This window comes from Uloborus diversus, chromosome 3, assembly GCF_026930045.1.
Source record: "Uloborus diversus isolate 005 chromosome 3, Udiv.v.3.1, whole genome shotgun sequence".
NCBI lineage: Eukaryota > Metazoa > Arthropoda > Arachnida > Araneae > Uloboridae > Uloborus > Uloborus diversus.
In genome coordinates this window covers 29,831,179-29,851,360 of record NC_072733.1, presented here as the reverse complement: position 1 = coordinate 29,851,360, position 20,182 = coordinate 29,831,179, and the positions used below count along the sequence as shown (strand labels likewise).

The window sequence follows — 20,182 nt, the reverse complement described above, 5'->3', positions numbered from 1 at the left end:
ATCGTTTATGCGGCATTTTGAGGATATCGTAGCCTACAGTTCTGATATTCCAACATCGCTTCACGTTGTCTCGCCGACGACGTGACCGATACATGCCGTCTTTGAAATTTGGCTTTTAAATCGCTTTCACAACCTAAAACCCGCGGAAATAAAAGAAAAAATACAAAAAGTGGAAAATCGCGGATTCGTGGAAGATTTTCATCCCCGAATAACTATTCTAGGAAAGATAATAATGGATTTCTCTTATTTCACTTCGAGCAGAGGTTTCTGCTGAGGATTCGCTTTGTGATTGGTTAGCATGTTTATAATTTCGTTAAAATATTCCAACAAATAATTTTGGTGGCATTCTTTCACAGTCTTTAATTGTTAAAAATTGTATCTCCAAATTTTGTCCCAGGGGGCTTGCTTCTCATGGCACATGCACCAATATTATCTGCACTGTAAAAAATATCGGTAAAACATCGAACCAAAATCAGGAGAACATTTGCTGGCTCGTCTGTTTGGGGAAAGAATGAACCATAAAGCGGCGTCGTTTTCTTCCCGCAGGAATGGTGAAAGCTGAAACCTAGAATGAGTCTCGCTCGCGCAAAAGACTAGTGCGAGGTTGAACCAAAATATTGATCGGTTGAGCGCGAGTGGATAGCATATGGTAAAACAATGAAATGGTTTTTTTTAATGCGAAGGTTTAGAGCGTGATCGAACTGTATTTTGGCCCAACTTTAATATTAGAAGCAGTGCGTAGTTTAACGTACTATTATGTTGTTTTCAAGTATTTCTAAGGAATCGAAAATAAAATAAAAAATCTATGTTATTAAAATCTAAATGAGCAAAAAAAATTCTGGTTCTATTGCATATTCTTTCATTTAATCACCTACGCCGATTTTCGATTTCATTATTAATTTTATTACTATCGAATCCAGCAATAATTATAATGTAAAACAAGAACTTTTTTTTTTTTACTTTCTAGGCATAAAGATATTTTTTCAACTCTTATAATTTTAAAATTTCATTTAACTAATTCAAAGATTTATTTATTTATTTTTGTTATTATTATTATTTTTTTGGAGGAAAAATATGAGCAGATTTAAAAGTAAAAGCTAAATTTGTGCTTTTGCCTTTGTGATGAAAAGTAAAACAAAACATAAATAATACAACGTTAATGTCTAAATCTGCAGGACACTACACACGTGTTTCGGGGGGGTTACAAGGAACCTCTTTTAAATGGTGAAGAATTAAGCTCATGAAATATTATATATTGTTTCAAATGTGCTTGAACTTTTATTTCGTTTCTGTGTGAAGAAAAATGTATTCCAAGCAAATAAACGCATAAGCAATAAAATTCACGTTTTTTTTTTTTTTTTTTGTTTATGCATCGAATTTTTCTTCAACTATTTTTGCACACAAGTAAACATTTCATTCTAAAAATAATGTATGATTGATTCAAAAATTAATGTAGGAGGGGGAGGGGGCAAAAAAAGGACATCACCCCCCCCCCCTCTAGGACAGGAAAGGCAAACTTTTTCATTGAATTAAAACTCCGAATTAATTGCATAAACTAATTGATAATCAAAATTAATAAAATTGACAGGTAAGAGTGTGCAAAAGGAAAAGCAAATTACAATTTTATACAATTTGAGTAAAAAACATAATTCAAAGATTGTTAGGAAGTAATCAAACTGACTTTGTAATCAATAGGTGTTCTTTTAGAAAGAAAAATAAATAAATATATGCAGGTAGTGTTTTAATATAAAATATGTTTAAAAACACAACACATAGTAAGTTTTTGTTTGAATTTGTTTAGCATTTAAATTGTGTATAGTTACTATACATAAAAAAAATTGGATTTTGAGACCTTTAATAAAAATCATGTTTTTTGCAATCACAAACTGTGACAGAACTCGAAACGTTGGGTTTCCTGTTTCTACTAATGGCTTTTATTGCAACCAGTTTTTCAATTCAAGACGTCAAAATTCAAATGAATGCCATGGGCTGGATGTTAGATGTTATGTGTGGATACAGATTTTGCGTAAAAATGATTGTGTCAACTCAAGGTGGTAGTTTGTAAATTCAGTAGACACCACCTAATGTGATAACATTTGGGCGAAAGTGATTTGATATCAATAATTGGCAGATTATAATAAAAGAGAAAAGTTGAATATACATATGCACAACTAAACAAGGCTCAGCTGATAAATAACTGTGTTACACAAATATTAAATGTAATCACATGAAGCGGCGTCCACTGTAATTTGATTCTAAGGCACAGAACGCCACATTATAAGTATAAAAAAATAAAATCAAAAGACAAATCAACTGCTGTCAAGTGAAAACAGTAAGCAATCGTGATTGCTCAACAGAACCCTCCATTTTATAATCTATACATAGCACAGGGATGATTATACCCCCCAAAAGCAGGGGAGAACCTCTCTAAATGCCACTCACTCTCCCCCCCCCCAAAAAAAAAGAGAAAAATACCCCTCAAAGCAACCCCTTCCATTATTTTTATGGTTTATCCAGTGGCCACCTCTTACATGAACCCCCTTTGTTCTACACAGTTTTGATTCTGTAAAGTGGCCGATTCAATAAAGTGGCATTGAAGATTTGATTCAATAACGCATTTGATTGAATTTACTTCGGATTCAATTAACCAGCGTCTACAGTATTTTTAAACATCAAGCAATACATTCATTTATTTTGACATAGCGACACATTAATAATAGTCAATTAAAGTGAGAAAAAGTGTTGTTTGCGTGTTACGGATATGTCATATAAACAGAGCAGCGGCAGCAGTTGGGGGTACGGGGCATGCCGTCTCCAAAAAATGTTTTTTTGTTGCAAAAATATTGCAAATACTGTGTAACTGGTTTCACACCATCTTTTCCTTTTTGAGTTCCCCAACTACAGCATTGCTTTTTAAAATTAACCGAACATACTTGAAAATTATGGAAAAATCAGTAAATGAACACAAAATATAAATTAAATAATATCTTTATTCACAAATGTACATAAAAAGTTTTAAAATATTCAATTTTAAACATGTTTATGTTATTTCTCATAACCAAAAGGGGATACAATATAAAAAATACTTACATGGGTGATTTTACGAGTTCATTAACTTTTGCCTATGGTAAGTTGAAACATTCATCTCATAATCTCATAATTTAATTCTTATATGAAAACCATGCAATGGTCTATATCTAAATGTAGTAACTAATACGGGATCCAAGTCGTCTGAATTAATGAAAGTATGGATAAAACAAATTAACCTACAAATTCAGCCAAGGTGCATAAACAAACTACTCTACACAGTAAAATTTTGAACTCAAGACAATGAAATATAAAACTGCGTAAGAGAAAAATATAAAAATACAAAATACAGCCAACAAAAATACATTGCTCTAAACGGCCTTTCATTTATACAGCATGTACACATAAATGATTGTTCAGATTAAGCAAAGACAGGTTTAATTGGGTCTGGATTAATGAGGGTTTACTGTCCAAATTTAGCAATGGTTTTAAATTCAACTTTCATGAAAAAAATTAACGACTGTCCCAACTTGAATGCTTCACAAACTCAGGAAAAGATTTTTTTTCAAGTAATTAAAATTGAAAAGTTAGACAAAAGACTTTATTTTAAGTAATGTTGATTCAAATTTCAATAGTATGTTTTAAAAAAATATGGCAACAATTGTGAAGAAATATTTTGAATTTTGATAATTCTCAAGAATTTTTTGGTGTTGTACGTTAGCAAAACCTTTTTGTATGTTTTAATAGTACCTAAGTGCATTTAAGGGGATCAAATTTTGTAAATAAACACATATTTTTAATTTTAAATGAAAAAGTTGCTCATTTAAATTGCGACTTCTGTTTCAAGGAGCAGTAAGGACGGGTCAGAAATTACAATAACTTTATTTTTAACATAATTTTGCTTTGTTTCAAGACTTTTTTTTATGTAATATTTTTTATAAATAAGATCATTCCCTAACATTTCAGAACATATTTTGCTTATTTCATTTATTTGTCTGTTGTACAGAAGAAGAAAGAAAGAAATTGGGCACTATGGCCCATTTATTACGTTGCTACACATAATCTCGCTTTCAGGAATGTTCCTTTAATTTTATACTACATTTTTTTACACTGGTATTTTCCCCCATTGACTTTCTCTCATTTATGTAGCATATCTTGAGTTAAGAAACTGAAATAAGTAGTAAACTGAAACTTTGGATCAGACTACATAAAAAATGCTTTTTTGCAGTTGGTATCCAAATTTCTATTTATTAGAAGTTAAAACAAAAAATATGTAAGTGTAGACTGAAAATATTTCAAAATAAAAACTAATTAGAAAACAGTTTATTGTATTAACGTAATATGAAAGCACTACTCAGTTAAAAAACAATTATTAGTATTCAAATTTTACGAAGGATAAAGTGAGAGTAGCAAACTTCAATTAAATTGCTAAGAGGGACCAAAAAAAAAAGTTTACTTTAAAAAAATTTTTTTTAACATCTGTTTTATTCTACATATTTTAAAAATTAAAACTATTTCTATAAGACAAAATATTCTGAACTAATTAAACAACATTTAAACAGGACATTTAAAATTTAATTAACAATAGGAATTACCAGGGATCTCAATAGAACTAATTAACCACTAAATGTTTATTTTTATCAAAATTCAACTATAGTTCACATTCAAAATAAAATTATGCATGGCTTACTTAAGATTAACAAGAAGTTCTGTCTAGAACTAGACGAGCCTACTTTCCCGTATACCCATACTACTTTCTAGTACCTGATCAACATTCTCAAAAATAGCTACAATTGCAAATGTTTTCAAACATATTTTTAAAATACTTTAAGCTGATTTCTAGGAATAAAACATTCCTCACTCATCTAAAAAATTAGATGCGTAAAAAAAAAAAAAAAAAAAAACTGAACAAATAAAATAGCAGCAACTTTTAAACAAAGCAGCTAATACACTTTTTTCCATTAAAAAAATCTTTAACAGCTTTCAAAACGAAAAAATACTTATTAAAATTAATAAGCTCATTAAAATAAATACTTCATATCAAAAAAAAAAAAAAAATAGTTTCTTTTTCCCAGTTGCCAAAAACAGTTTTTCAAATGAATTAATGCACTTAGCAAAATAAATAAAAACAATAAAATGTCAACTTAAAGAAAGAATTTTCATTGTCAAAAAAAAAAATCGTCTGCGCATATCTTTATGTAGAAACATATATGACTTCGAGTTTATTCGCCGAAACTTGAATACCTAAATTAAAACTTTAGCGTAAAAATAAAAACAAGTCAAATCAACAATAATTATTTCACAGTCAAAACCATAACTGCGGAGTCGGAGTCAATCTCATTTTGGGGTAAAGAAGTCGGAGTCGAATATCTAAGAATCGGAGTCAGTCATTTGTCCTTCGTGTATAAATTTTTGCCAAAGCTACGAAGTCAGATTCAAAGTCGGGAAATCGGAGTCCGAGTAATTTTCAGGCACAGGAGTCGGAGTCAGGTGCGCCAAAATTATCGGAGTCGGGAGTAGGTCGTTAAGAGCTATTTCCAACAAAGTTTATTTGAAGTAAATCCGCCTTCAAGTACGGAATCTACATTGACTTTCAGTTCCCCGTAGGCGCTAATGTTAAAGGATTTGAACTGTTCAAAATTGAACGGAAAATTGTTCAAATCAAAAAGATATTTTATATACAGGTTTTTCATCAAAAGCTTTTTCCTACAAAGTTTGTTTGAAGCAAATTCGCCTCACAGTTCGCAATTGCCTTGAATTTCCCCGTATGTGCTAATGTTAAGTTTTTTTGAACTGTTCAAAATTGAACAAAAAATACTTCAAATCAAAAAGTGAAATATGGGAATGAGGTGTCCTTGCCGAGATCTTTCGAACAAAAAAAAGTTTGTTCGAATCGGACTATTCATTCGAAAGTTATTAGGGGGGGACAGACAGACAGACCGACCGACAGACAGACCGACAGACATTTTTCCCCATCTCAATACCCTACTTTCCAATTTTTAATTTTTCGATATTTATTTAATTATTTTGTTTATTTTTGACTTTTTTTTTTGTTTTTCGCGATATTTTTAAGATGCATTAAGCCTTCTTTCATGCTTTTTTCTTCTTTTTCCGACTTTTACTGGGAAAGTAGGCTAAAAAAGGGGGGAATTCAAGTGGCTAACTAACACTGTAATATGTATATTAAGATCTATTTTTCTTTTCTTTTGTACTAATGGCAGTATCTATGGACACATATACAAAATGTGGAATGATTTTAGGAGTATTGATTTGACACATTTAATTAGACTTATGCTATTTTACGTATAATACTTGTATGTATACATTTTTAACACAGCTTCATTATACAGTAAACTTGCTGGAAAATCGATAGAACGCATGTTGTGGACAAGGTACAGAAATGACATTTTACCTGCATTTTTTAAAACAAATTTTAAACACAAAATGAGAGTGATAAATATTTTTAATACTCGTTGTGAGTATTTTAAGTAAAATATACCAGTATGTATTTTTTATTGAATGCTTAAGAAAACTGATCTCAAAAAAAAAAAAAAAAAAATAGATTATATTCATTCCTTAGATTAGTGGGCAGATAGGTGATGTTTAATGTCGAAAAAAAAAGAAAAGAAAAGAACTTCAGTCTTGTTACATTATCTGCTTTGAGTGGACCCTTTGTGTAAATATTGGAAGTCTGAACAGAATAGAAATGGTGGTACCACACTCATCATTCATGGTTTAATAGATATTTTATCTTCATAAAGCCATAAAAATAGTAACAATAATGATTTAGTAAATAAAGATGAATTTTAAAAAAACAAAGATGAATGTACAATAAATAATCAATATAAAATAAATAAATAATGATAAATAAGCACATCTCCTGCACCAGAATGCTATCTTTTTGAGAAGCAGACCACAAAGTCGGGATCCTGTCGAGGGACACTGAGTAAGGTTCTGTGAAAAGCATAAAAGTGTACAATATATTTAGAGCAGCATTTGGACATAAAATGTATCTTAAAATGGAGTAGCTAATTAAATCACTTAACTCAGATAAAGTTGATGAAAAAAAAAAATATTAATGCAAAAAAGGGCTGTTGGAAAGCAACGGGCATGACTAAGGTCAGGGGCCAATCCAGGAATTTTTTCTTGCTACCTATTTTTGTGAAAGTATTGCATCATTCTATTTTTGTGAATGTTCTTTTTTATCAGCATTGTTTTTGTGAACTTTTAGAGGCATCCTCATTTTTGTAAAAGAGAAGTAGAACAAGTGAAATTTTAGTTTGAAAAGTGTAAATATCATCTAGTACTATTTTTAACAGGTTTCGTTTTTTAACGGGGAGGGGAGAGCTAAAAACCTAAGAAGTACCAAAAATACCATCGTTATTTCAGCTTAATGGGCTGTGTAATGTATACAATATTGGAAATGATGAGAAAAACGGTGCCCCAAAATATGTTAAAAGACTGTGATGATATTGCATAAATACACTTTGGCGAGAAACAGCTAAAAATGACTTAAAATACCACAAAAAGGTTGCTATTCAAGCGATTGTTCATATTAACCAGCTTATAATTTTATTTTATGAGTAAATTTTGTTTTAAACAGAGAAACAAGTTTTATATTTTAAAATGCAAATTTTTGTGAAATTTTCGATGTTTTTGTGAAGCTACTGATTTTATTTCTTGATTTTTGTGAAAGTACCTATTTCAAAACAAGATTTTTGTGAAGGTACCAAAAAACGGTAGCAAAATCAGCCTGTATTGGGCCCTGAAGGTGACCATAAACCATATGTTCTGCTTAAACATGACTCCTGTGGTCCCTGGACATGCTAAAATGTATTGTTCTCCGTGGTGACAAAACGGAAATCTGAATGCTTCAACTGAAGGTCATTCGTAAAGCAATTTAAGCCTTTTCAAGGTGATAATTTAATCATGAATGATAATTGAATTTATTTTAAGGTTCCTCGGTCCTCATACACCCATGGAAAACTTATTTGTTGATTGGTAAAAAAGCCCCAATTGCCAATCACGTATCTTATTTTAAGGTGGATTAAAAAAATAAATTGTATGTATGAAATTCTGCCATGCATTTTTCTCTTTTTTAAAATACTCAATCACTCCACGAATGTACTCAAGCAAATTTCCATTAAAAATATAAGTAATTTTTTATCAATTATTTCTAAGTATGCAAATCCGTTTTAGTGTTTCGTATAATGTAAGAAAAAAATATCTGTTTTTTATCTTTTTAATACACATGCATTTTCTTAAAATTGTTAAATGTCCTGTTTTAAGAGAAAAAAAACAAACAAATGATCCCCATAAGTATATAACTTATGTTAAAGGGGATGGGAGAATCTCAAAGTTTCTTTAAAGAACAATTTAACCATCTAGAACTCGCGTCAAAATGAGTGATCTGGGAAATCATGGGTGTAAATTTCTCGCATCACCTATTTATCTTAAAAATTTTTGTAACCAAAACATTTTCAACTAAAGAACATTTTTATTTATTTCAAGCATCAAACGTCATACAAAATATTTAATGAAGTAAAACAAAGGGAGAAAAAAAAATTCCTTGTTGTACGTTGTCAGTATTCCTGCCACGCACAAATTCTGCACAGTTTAATTCAAAATAAGCCATTTCATATTTCACAGCAATTTTAAATTCTATATCATTTTAAAATATATGTAAGAGAAAAAAATACGAACATCCTAAGCTTTTAATCGAAATTCATGCCATTTACTCTTTACTATGTTCTAAATAGAAACATTCTTAAGTTTCCCACTACATTTTAAAACATGTATGTTTTACTTGTATGTAGTATGTTTTACTTGTAGTTTTTAGATATAATGGTTTGTATCTTAACATTTACTTTATTTTGATTCGTATTATATATCTTGACAAATTGAATGCTGTTATACCATGTTATGTTTATCATGTTAGCATTTCAGGGTGGCGACAGGAACTGTGAAAAAAAGTTCCCTGACTTTTCCCTGATTAAGTTCACCAAATTTCCTTGATTTACGTTACCAATGATAATGGTTTCTTTCTTTGCTCTACTTAAATTCATTGTATGTTTGTATAAAATGCAGTATTTTAAACTTTTTAAGTTGTGTAAAGTTGTTGAACTAAAAATATATTTTGAAAAGATGCTACTTTAATAAAATGGTTTTTAAAAAAAATTAAAAAAAAAAAACAAGAGTTTTTTTGGGGGGGGAAAAACCCTACAAAACAGTACATTAAATTTTTATACATGGAAAAATTATAGAAAATTAAAAAAAAAAACTTAGCATAAGAATTTTAAGAAACTATTAAAATTACTCTTAAAAACATATGCGTATTTCTGATAGAATTAAGGAGTAATTGAAATAAATTATTTTGAGCTACGTTTTCAAACAGTATCATAATAGTTGCAAGAATAACAAGTAATAGTGAAAGAATAGAAGTAATGTAGTTATTCTTATATAACTGACATATTTATGCAAAACAGATGAAACCATTTGACATCCATTCATGGGGAGCTTTTCTCTAATCGAGAACATAGGTTTTAATGAATGAATACAGCATTTTAACAATAAAAAAATAAAGATATTTACTTAAGTACACAAGTTTCAAATGATATCTATTCTATTTCAAATGATTTCAGTATGTAACGAAAAAAAATCTTAGATTGTTTTTGTAACAAACAACTTTGAAATGCAAGAAGAAAAAAAAAGAAAGAAAAAAAAATCAATTAGTTAATTTCAAAATACATAAAAGAAGAATACAACTTGGTTATAAAATTAAAGAATCACTTAAGTGTGAAGAAAAGAAAACCTTTATAATTGGTGGTGATAACAAATAGTATAACGGCAAAAAACAAAGTTTTTTTTACTGAAAGTTCAATTTCAGCAATTAAATTAAAAACCCAAAGAAGTAATAACTTTTAAGCTTTTATAGTATTAATTCAAAAACCAAAGATTTCTTCTTGAAATCGTGATTACAGTAATTAATTACTTTGAGACGATGGAATAAAGGCAAAGGAGCTAAGACTGTAATGAAGGCTTCCTCTTTGCTTGTATGGTTGTTTATTTTACGTAGCATTGAAAGCGTAAAAGGAAATTTCAAGCTAGGTAAAATAAACAACCTAACAGACACAGAAGCAATCTTAGGAAATTCATCCTGTGATTAATAAGTAAGATTCAATACTTTGACGTTGAGGAAAAAAAGATGCACAAATATGCGGCAGTGTAAAATCGCACCTCATTAATTTTCCTTTTTTTTTTTTTGAACAGATAATTGGCGGAAAATGCGTAGAGAATTAGAGTATTTATTTTTGTAAAGCAAAAAAAAAATTTTTTTCTTCATAAAATCAATTTTCCCTGATTTTTTGTTATTTTTTCAAAATTCCCCGATATTTCCCTGATTAATAAAGTTCCCTGACTTTTCCCTGATCTCCCTGATCTGTCGCCACCCTGCATTTTTTAATTCATATGTTACTGCAGTAAAGTTGTAGATCGCTAAAAATTTTTTACTGCGGGAGTATTTCGGAACATATTGCTATGTTCAAGCATCATATGCAATACAATTAATTAGGGCTAGCAAATCTTTACTGAAGGTGGAAAAAATACAGAGTATCAACTGGGATGTAACTAAATTTTTACTTACAGTCACCCTAATTTAATACATAACTTTAATTCCTTTGTTTTTTCACTTGGAATATTCAATGCATCATTGAAACAAACCTTAATGTTAAGTTAGTACTCTTTTAGTAAAATGCTTTTGTAGTTAATGCTACACATGCAGAACAAAGGAGTCTAAATAACAATAAAATAACTGACTTGGATTAAAGTTTTTAACTATTAAACAACACTTATAACCAGGGGCTCAGCAAAGGGAGGTTTTGGGGAGGTCAACCCTGAAGTCTTTAGATTGAACACATTTTGCCAGACCATCTATTCTGCGCTGTCTCACCCCTTTAAACTTTAATTGGCTAGAGATAAGGTGTTGGGCTTAAAGGGTGTCCTGAGGTCATTAAGGGGTAAAAGCAATAAAATCATTAATTATCATCCACAACAGGCGGCATTGAGGCCTCGTAGGTGGTGAACAGGGGTTGGCGAATGAAACGAGCAGGGGGAGAAGCCCAACACAATCCTAATATATATTAGCGAGCCCTGTATTAAACTACTCCTCAAATAGTGAAAACAGTTAAATCTCATCAAATTCAGTTGACTTTGTAACATCAGAACACATTTTTTTTTCAACACTAAAAATAGCAATAACAAGTTTTGAAACATAAATCTGAAGCAGTTTCATTTTGTTCGACAATTATTTTCAAATATTTTAAACAAATCTAGTGATTGTTTTGATTTAAATCCTAAATGTATTAGTTACAAAATTATCATTTTTTAATTTAATTATATAGAGATAAGTTTCCTAGTCTTCTACATGAAGGCTGGCTTTTAGCAGTGCCTTACCAAAAGACCAGCTTGTTAACAAAATGATCAACCCTGCAATTATCAATCTTCTACTAGTTAAAAAAGTGACCAAATAAGTAATTGAACAGATTTTTATGTTCTTAAAAGATAATAAAATACCTCAAATGTTTTATTACATCATATTCCTCGTAAAAGTTCCATGCCTCATGCCATCGATGGATTTGGCAATAATGCCTAGGCATTGTAGTGTTCTGCTTTACACTCCAAAAATAACCTAGAATTAAAAGTATGTTTAGTCTGAATATTTGAACATGAGATATAAATTAGTTACGCACAAAATCTTTCCTTTTAAAAAATAATTTCTAAAAAACAAAGCATTATGCCTAAATAAATTTTTTCAAAACTTTTATCTACATTAGAGACCTACCGAGTGGCACTTTGACCAAGTACTGACTATTAAGTAATAGTCATGTTTTAAAATGAAGACATACACATGATAAATTTTAATCTCATTGGAATAGCAGTATAGACCTCCATATAATTAGTTTTCAAAATTAAATTCCAGCTGAAATTCAATTGAATATTATTTTAAAAATTTTGTTTATGTAAAATATTTTACTAAAAAACTGGTATTTTTAAAATTAAAAATAAACAATTAAATAAAGGGTAGAATTAATCAAGTTGAAATTGCAATGAATTATATCAACCTATTATAGTTCTAGTATGCCAAACATAAATAGTTTTTAAAAGCAAATAAAACAACATTTACAGCAAAAGTGCAAGAACACTGCAGACAGGTGTTTTTGGCGTTACAAGGGACGCCTTTTCCGATGCACAAAATGTGAGCTTATGTAAAGACATCGGACAAAAGTTGGATTATTTTGTCGTTTATATACACTTGCACCTTTTTATTAATTGAAAAATCTTTATTAAATTTTTAACAACTACTTAGTAACTTGGCAAAGTGGCGGAGTACCGAGTATTTACCGAGTGCTCGGTAAGTCTATAATTTACATGTAAATTTTTACTTTTTTTTTTGAAGGGCGGAGTTAAAGGCAGAGATAAAGCAGTCTGCCCCAAAATACATTAAAAGTACACAACCTCCTTAATCTGAACTAAAATCCAGATAATAAGCATAACAAATTCTTATATAAGCAGAGATACTTTTTTTTAGAGCAAAAAATAACTCTTAGTAACGTAATTTCTTAGAAATGCTTCATGCAAACTTTTTCATCATTGAGAGTTCAGCGTCATTGGTATCGCGGTAACGGCAACTACCGGATCTAAGGGGAAATAAGCTGGGGCTCTTGCTCTGACCGGCAACGTCTGTTGGGCTGCAATTCGTCATATTTCTGTTTTATCCACTGGAACTCACTTGGCGGAAGATGGGTTAGTACAGCATTTTTAAGATTTTAGCCGGCTTGGAAAAATCGTTGACCAAACACTGTTGGACTGCCCTGATAGATTATTTTGCCCAGGCAGAAGTGGCACATTTAATCAAAATATAAAGCGAATGTTAGGCATAAAAATTAAGAACTCTTAGTTTAAATTTTTTTATGCAGGTAGAAAACTTTTTTTCAAAGTAGGATGTGGTTTAACTGGTTCTATTAAATTCATTGCGAAAGAGGATTTCCATATTTCCAAACTTAAATTCAGAAAATTATCATAAAATTTGGCTGGAGCCTCCATCCCCAGATTATTCTTATATACATTCCTGCTGTTTTTGTTAGTACACTTACTGGTACGTAATAAGTTTACCTTAAAATGGACATTGGTTAAAAATAGAAGGTGTGTTTCACTTTTATAACTTGTCTCATTAACATGGTCAATGATGTTTACTTAAATAATATGACAATTGTACATTTGATTTATAATTATGATATCACTTATTTCATAATTTAAAAATTATTTTACTGAAACCATTTTTTCATTTAAATGCTTTGAATGAAGCGGGAGATTTTTCAATGTCTCATTAAACAACTTGCTTCAGTTTGGCTAAGTAATTCTTACCAAGATTTAAAAATATGTACAGTGGCTCCCAAAAGTGTTCGTACACCTTGAAATTTTGTAGTAAAACCAAAATAACGCAAAACTGAATTCGAATATGAAGTCCAATTTTTTTTCACACCATTCCTATGCCATTGTGAATAAAACCCAGTATTTTTTTTTAGAATATTGCCAGATTTTATTTTTGAAATTTGTCAAAAAACGAAGAGACAGAGAAAAAATACGCCACAAAAGTCATCGTACACTGAACTAGTTTCGAATGAATTCATAATTTAAATTATCATATGTGGTTTTTTTATTATTTTTGCATTGTAATGATACTGTAAAGTCATTTGCCTCTAATTTTTTGTGTTTTTATTCCCTAATATTCTGCTTATTATTTTTAAATGGCAGGTATGCGTAAAAAACAACAAACACGATTCGAAATTTGTTTTTTTCCCTCACAGTAGCCGTAAATTGGTTTGAAATGTCTCTACTTTGGTTAATTTATACCATTCTATAAAGGGCTTGATAAAATGCTTTAAAGACAAAAATCGGATCGAAAATAAGCTAAGAAAAGGTCAACTGGCAAAGTTAACAAAGCGTGATCGGAGGTTTACAGTTAAAAAAAAATATGAAAAATACACATTTCAGAACTGAAAGTTTCTGCAGAATTGAATGAAACATTTTACGTTTAATTTTTACCTAAAATTGTTCGCCAAGTTCTCTGATTAGCTAGATTAAATGGGACCTCTCCCCGCAGAAATTTTCTTGTTCGTGCGAAAAACAGTAAGCTTACACTTTCTGTCAGTAAAATCAATGATAAATAAGCTCAATACGTTTTGGAACAACGTCTTACTTATAGACGAAAATAAATTCAACATTTTGGGTTAAATTGTTGTATAATTGTAAATGAAAGAAAAAAATGAGGAATTTAATCTTAAGAACTTAGTTGGATCGGTTAATCAGGACGGTGAAGGTGTTCTTGTGTGAGAGTGCATCTCAGCATCAGGACTTGGAAATTTGGAATTTTTTGATGAAATAATAAATTATGCTGTTCATTTAAATATTTTAAAAAGCAATTTAAAACTATTACCCCAAAATTTGGTAATCGGAAACAACTTTGTTTTTTATCAAGATAACGATAAGAAGCACACGTTCGCGTTTGGTGCCTCAAAATTTGTCCTTAAGCTTGGAAATATCTCCTAAATCGCTAGATTTAAACTTAATGGAACATATTTGGAGATATCTGGTGGCTAGATTACGAAAATACACCATTGAAACAAAAAGCGAACTAGAAACAGTAAGACTCGTAGTGCGGCTGAACACTTACTCAGAAATTGCACAAAAAAAGAGAGAAAAAAACAATAAAATTTATTCCCAGACGTTTAAAAGCTGTTGTTGTTACTGCATGATATCTTACTAAATAATAACTTTGTAAAAAGTTAGATTATTTACTAATTTTTTGACATTTTTTCAAAGTGTACGAAGACTTTTGTGAGGTAAAATTTCCGGCACTTTTTGGTTTTTGATTTTTAAAAAATTAAGTTTTAATGTTTTATTAAATTTTTTATGTAGTTTTGTTAAAAATAGATCATAGATCTTATAATAAAATACCTATTCCGAAATATTAATTCTAACCAATGGATAAGGGCCTATTTCATTGAAAGTCGTTAGGTGTACGAACACTTTTGGGAGCCACTGTATATAAAATAATTTCACTTACTTGTAATCGGCTTGTTTTTCAACTCCAAGAAAAGTTCTTCCAAAATCCTAAATCTTCATCCAAAGTAAATTAGGAATTCAGAAGAAGTTGTATTTCATTTACGTACGTTAATTATCAAAAACATAACTTAATCCTATTTTCAAACCAAAAACCTGAATCTTTATCAAAAGTAAACGAGCAAATTAGAACAAGTTGTATTTCATTTGCGTAAGTTGATCATCAAAAACATAGTTAAAACCTATTTTCAGACCATTAGGCAACATACAGGCACACACTTACTATAAGCAAAGCTCTAAATAAGCCTAAGCGAACCTATAAATGCATTACTAAAGTTAAAATAAACCAAAGTTATGTAAATATTTTAAGGGACAATTTTCCTATCTTCATTTGCCAACTTTCAAATGTAGATGGCGCGGATTTTCACTCGGTTTATAGGGGGGGGGAATAAAGGCCCTCTCTAAACAGCTTCACACAGAGGGGAGTAATTAGGCGTTAATAGCTCCGACGCGGGAGCTATTAACGCGAACCCCTCTCCCTTCAGGCAAATGCAAAGCCGAAGACCGGTTTGCTCTTTCAACATTTCTCCGGATATAGTTGAAGAGCAACAAATGGTCAAATTTTAGCTTCCGCGCGATTTGTGATGGATGCATTTGTGGGAATTAGTTTTTCTGAAAGGTATTGACACCAGGGCCCAATTTCCCAATAGACCTAAGTACGCCACAATTTTCAGGGGCCGCAAATTTTGCTTTAACCACATTTTTTTTTAAATTCTTTTTTTTTTTTTTTTTTTTGTTCTTAAAAGAAAAATATTAGCATTTTTTCATTTTTCAAAGTTACAATTTTTTCTCGTCATTTAATAATGATTACTTTCACACATCTTATGAAAATCAAATGTGTTTCAATCATGGTAATTGATCAGCGTAAAACAGTAAGTGAAGACGAAAAGAGGGTGTCAATTTCAGAAAGTGTCGTTACGTTTATCCAGAAGTCGCAACAAGATTGGAGTTTGACAAGGATTTTAGTGTTATACTTAAGTTTATTCAGTGCTGGTTTCTTGAGTGATTGACGTTTATTTTCTTTTTTACATTATTAATATTTAAATTGTTTTCTGTTAATATTAAGTCTCGAAAATAAATAAAAATGAATGACGAACGAAAAAGGCTGATTGCTTGCTAAATTAAAAACCGAAGAACAAAAAAGAGTCATCAAAAATTTTTTAAACTTTTTTTTTTTTTTCAAATATGCAGTTTTCAAAAGCGGAAACTTTAGACTCTTTGCAATGTATTCCAGTTACAATTTACTAATGAAATACCATTGAACAGTGAGGAATTGTAAGAACACAAGTGAGTTAACGTAATAACAGAGTAAATTATTCAAATCGTTGATTCGTAGATGAAAAAAATAATAGGATAAAGATGCTGCTATAAATAAAGATGGCGACTGATAAAATGGTTAACGCACAAGACATTAAAGTTCAGTGCTCATCAAAGATTCAGCGATATAGATATTAAAGAATTAAGCTAGGTTTGATTCCAAAACACAGTTTTGATCAAAAGAGCACGTAAACGTAACTTTTTTTCAAAAAGTAACAGAATTCATTCGGAATGTAATCGTGTTTTTTTTTCCTTCTAAATTCAAAATGTCTTTTTGAGCAAACAATGAAACAGCAAAAAAGTTTTTTTCTTCCTTCTGAAAATGAAGATGCTGTCTTATATGAAACATACTAACATGCGTAGCATTCGAGAAAAATCTCGGTTACTCTTTATCTCCCCATTTTTCATCATTATATTTTCCCTTATAAGTCTAACTCAAGTCTATATCATGTTTCAGTAATTCATCTGCGTGCCATTACAAGGAAATGCTTTAAAACTTCAAAGAATGATAGAAAACATGTTTTATGAAACTATAGGGCCATGGAAAAAAATAAATAAATAGATAACCATGCTGTATTAGTTGATAATTGCAAATGAATATACATATTGCAGTGGCGTATATATGTTTTTATTTTGGAGGGGGCCCAAACAACCAAGAATAGCTCCCCCTCCCACTTTTTTTTTTAATTTTATTGTTTTGAGGGGTGAGTAACAGTGCCCTTATCTTTTCATTTTTTCGATGCGGGGAAAGGACTTCATACTGTTTGTCCTCTTTATACTGTCATACAGTGCCGCAACCAAAAAATAGTTTTTGGCGGGCATTCTTAAAAAATCTCGCTTCTGGTGGGAGAATAGATCGGTGGTCCTCCCCCAGAATTTTTTTGTAATTGCAGTCCTAAGAACGCAGTTTTAGACGGTCTCTGGCGATGCCACGGGGAGGAAGAATTCGGAGCCCTTCTGCGGAAATTTTTAGAAATTGAAATTTTAAAAATGCCATTATAGGCTATATTTGTTAAAGTTAGTGTAATGAGCGGAATAGGACTTTTTGAAGTTGCCCCGGATTGATTTTTTTAAAAAAAAATAGAGCGAAATCCATCACCTCTAAGCCCATTTTTCCAAATTTAATTTCTAAAAACGCAGTTTCAAACTGACTCCGATAATTTTACGGGCAGGGCAGTTCTGGAGCTCTCCCCAAAAACTCTTTTGAAATTCAAGTCCTGAAAAACGAAGAGATATTCAATTATACTAGGTGGAGGGATTTAAATGATCTCGACTTTAAATTTTTCGCAATTGAAAATTTTTCATTTTCAAATTTCTTACGGGAGCAGTCGGACCCTCGTCCGAATTTTTTTCGTAATTGAAATCTTAAAAGCGCGACTGTGAACCATATTTGGTAATGTTTGGGGTTCGGCCATTTTTCAAAATTGAAGCTCCATAAAAGTAATCTTAAACGATTTTCGATGCTTTTGGCAGACAAGGCGTTTGGTAATTGTCCCCTGGAAATTTTTCGATATTGAAGCCCTGAAAACGAGGTTTGAGAAGCTCTTTAGTGGTTTTAGTGGGTGGACGAAGTGCAGCACTTTGAAGACTTAGGAAAAAGAAAAAAAAATGGGGAGGAAGGGGTAAAGAAATAGGAGGTGTTGGACGTAATTACCTGATCAACAGTCAGTCACTTTTGAAAATTTTATTTTAAGGTTCTTTTCAAAAGTAATTCAGATTTTTCCCAACATTAGGTAATTTTTGGAAAGGAATAGTTCAAGAATCCTCCCCTGAAAGGTAAAACGAAATTTCAGGTCATCTTTGGAGACGTCTTGAGGTAAGGAGTGGCACAATTTTAGACTATTTTCGGTAGTAACTAGTAACCTTAGTGAATAGGGATTGGTTCGGGGATATTCCTCCAGAAATGAATGAAAAACGCCTAAATAAATGCATTTTTAGAACATTCATTTCCATTATTAGTCCAACCGAACAACTAAAACTTATTTTAAATTTCTAGCTGGGGACGAGAGTTAAGAAGAGAAACATTTAGAAAAACTCTTCTTTTTAGAAAGACAAGGGAGAAAAAAAATGTGTGTGGGGGGGGGGGGCGGACGAAGAAAGCGAACTTACTTTCCTAAGCTATAAACTGCATCTGTTAAAAACATTTTAATTTAAAGATTTATTTTGAAAGAATTGAGATTTTTCCTTAATATTATTTGCTTTTCTTTTGTAAAAATAACTTCGCTTTCCCAAGACACATTCTTTTCTTGAGTATGGAGTACGGATCCCCTGACCCCTTCTGAACACCATTGCCTGTTGCCATCTAAAGCAGAATTCCCAAACTTTAACGATTCGCGGCAGCCTTTGAAGAATTTGAATTTTCTCAAGGCATCCTAATCTAGTTTTATATACATATTATTGTTACCATGGGCACCTCTTCCTGCGGCACCCAGTTCGGAAATCTCTGATCTAACGTATTATAATAGTTATCACTATCATATTTATTTATTCCCTTTTTTTTTTTTTTTTTTTGTAGCTAAAAGTTTGGAAATTGTTTGTGAGCAACTGAAACCAAAAATAACTACCTTTATTTAAATTTTTTTAAAGATTTTGGAGGGGGCCCGGGCCCCTTCAGCCCCTTCCTTATATACGCCCTTGACATATTATAAATATTATTTATATTGATCTTATGTGAATCGCTTTATAACGTGCCCCAGAGCAGTAGGGGAGACCGGGGTAAGTTGTTACATTCGAATTTGAAATTAACTGCCAGTAGAAACTGACTTTCCTTGCACTAGATGATAGCACTCACCCATCTGTATTCCCTGACTCACTGGAGTGCTTATATTTAGTCGCAGGGAGAGTGCTCAAAGAAAAGGGTGTTTTTGAGCCTGGAAGTAATTTTTCTTTCCGCTGTTATTTTTCTATTTGTGACGAAGCCGTTGCAGATAACAGATTGATTTCTATACCACGTGAAAGCCTACATTTTCAGGTAAGTGTTAAGATATTTACATTTTTGTACAAAGGTATAACACCAATAATATGTACCAAGATTTAAAGTGGCGTCATATGAAGTTGTTACAGTTTTGTTGGGGTTAGTTGTTACAAGAAACAACTTGCCCCAAGCAAATTTTAATTTAATATTGCTTCTTTTTAAAGATGATACGGCCGGGGGGACTTTAAAAACAAGGCGGACAGGTGCAAACACCTAAAGAAAAATACCTGGAGCTGGATAAAGAAGTAACAGCAGGTACGAAAGGCAGCCGATCAACACGAAATAAATTTCACGACAATACAGATATTATGCAGTACGGTGAAAAATGGTGGTAAGGGGCCATTCATTAATTATGTTGAAATTAACGTAGTAAAAAAAAGTAAGGTACGATTAAGAAAGGTTGATTTGGCAATATCTATTTGGAAAATATTACGCAAGAATGGGTTTGACCCCCCCCCCCCCCCCAAAGTAAGGGTATGTAGAGATTTTTCCAACCCCCCTTCCTCTCGGGACCCTGACATAATTAATGAATTGCCCCAAGTGGTATTTCTGATCTGTTTCACTATATGATTTAACTCGTGTAAAACACTGTTGTTGGATAACGATAATAATAGTAATAATGATAATTCTGATGTCTTTTCATTCTATGATTTAATTTATTGTTAATATGTACGGTTGAATAAA

The 20,182-nt window shown here is 31.3% G+C and overlaps 1 long non-coding RNA gene across 1 annotated transcript; it reads right to left on the bottom strand.

Moving 5' to 3' along the window:
* Positions 1 to 3,018: 3,018 nt before the first annotated feature.
* LOC129218087 (uncharacterized) lies at positions 3,019 to 15,427 on the bottom strand. The gene is made up of 3 exons (XR_008580285.1): positions 15,152 to 15,427; positions 11,599 to 11,713; positions 3,019 to 6,981 (listed from the first exon to the last, which is right to left on the bottom strand). It is a non-coding gene; the product is annotated as an uncharacterized LOC129218087 (long non-coding RNA).
* Positions 15,428 to 20,182: the final 4,755 nt, after the last annotated feature.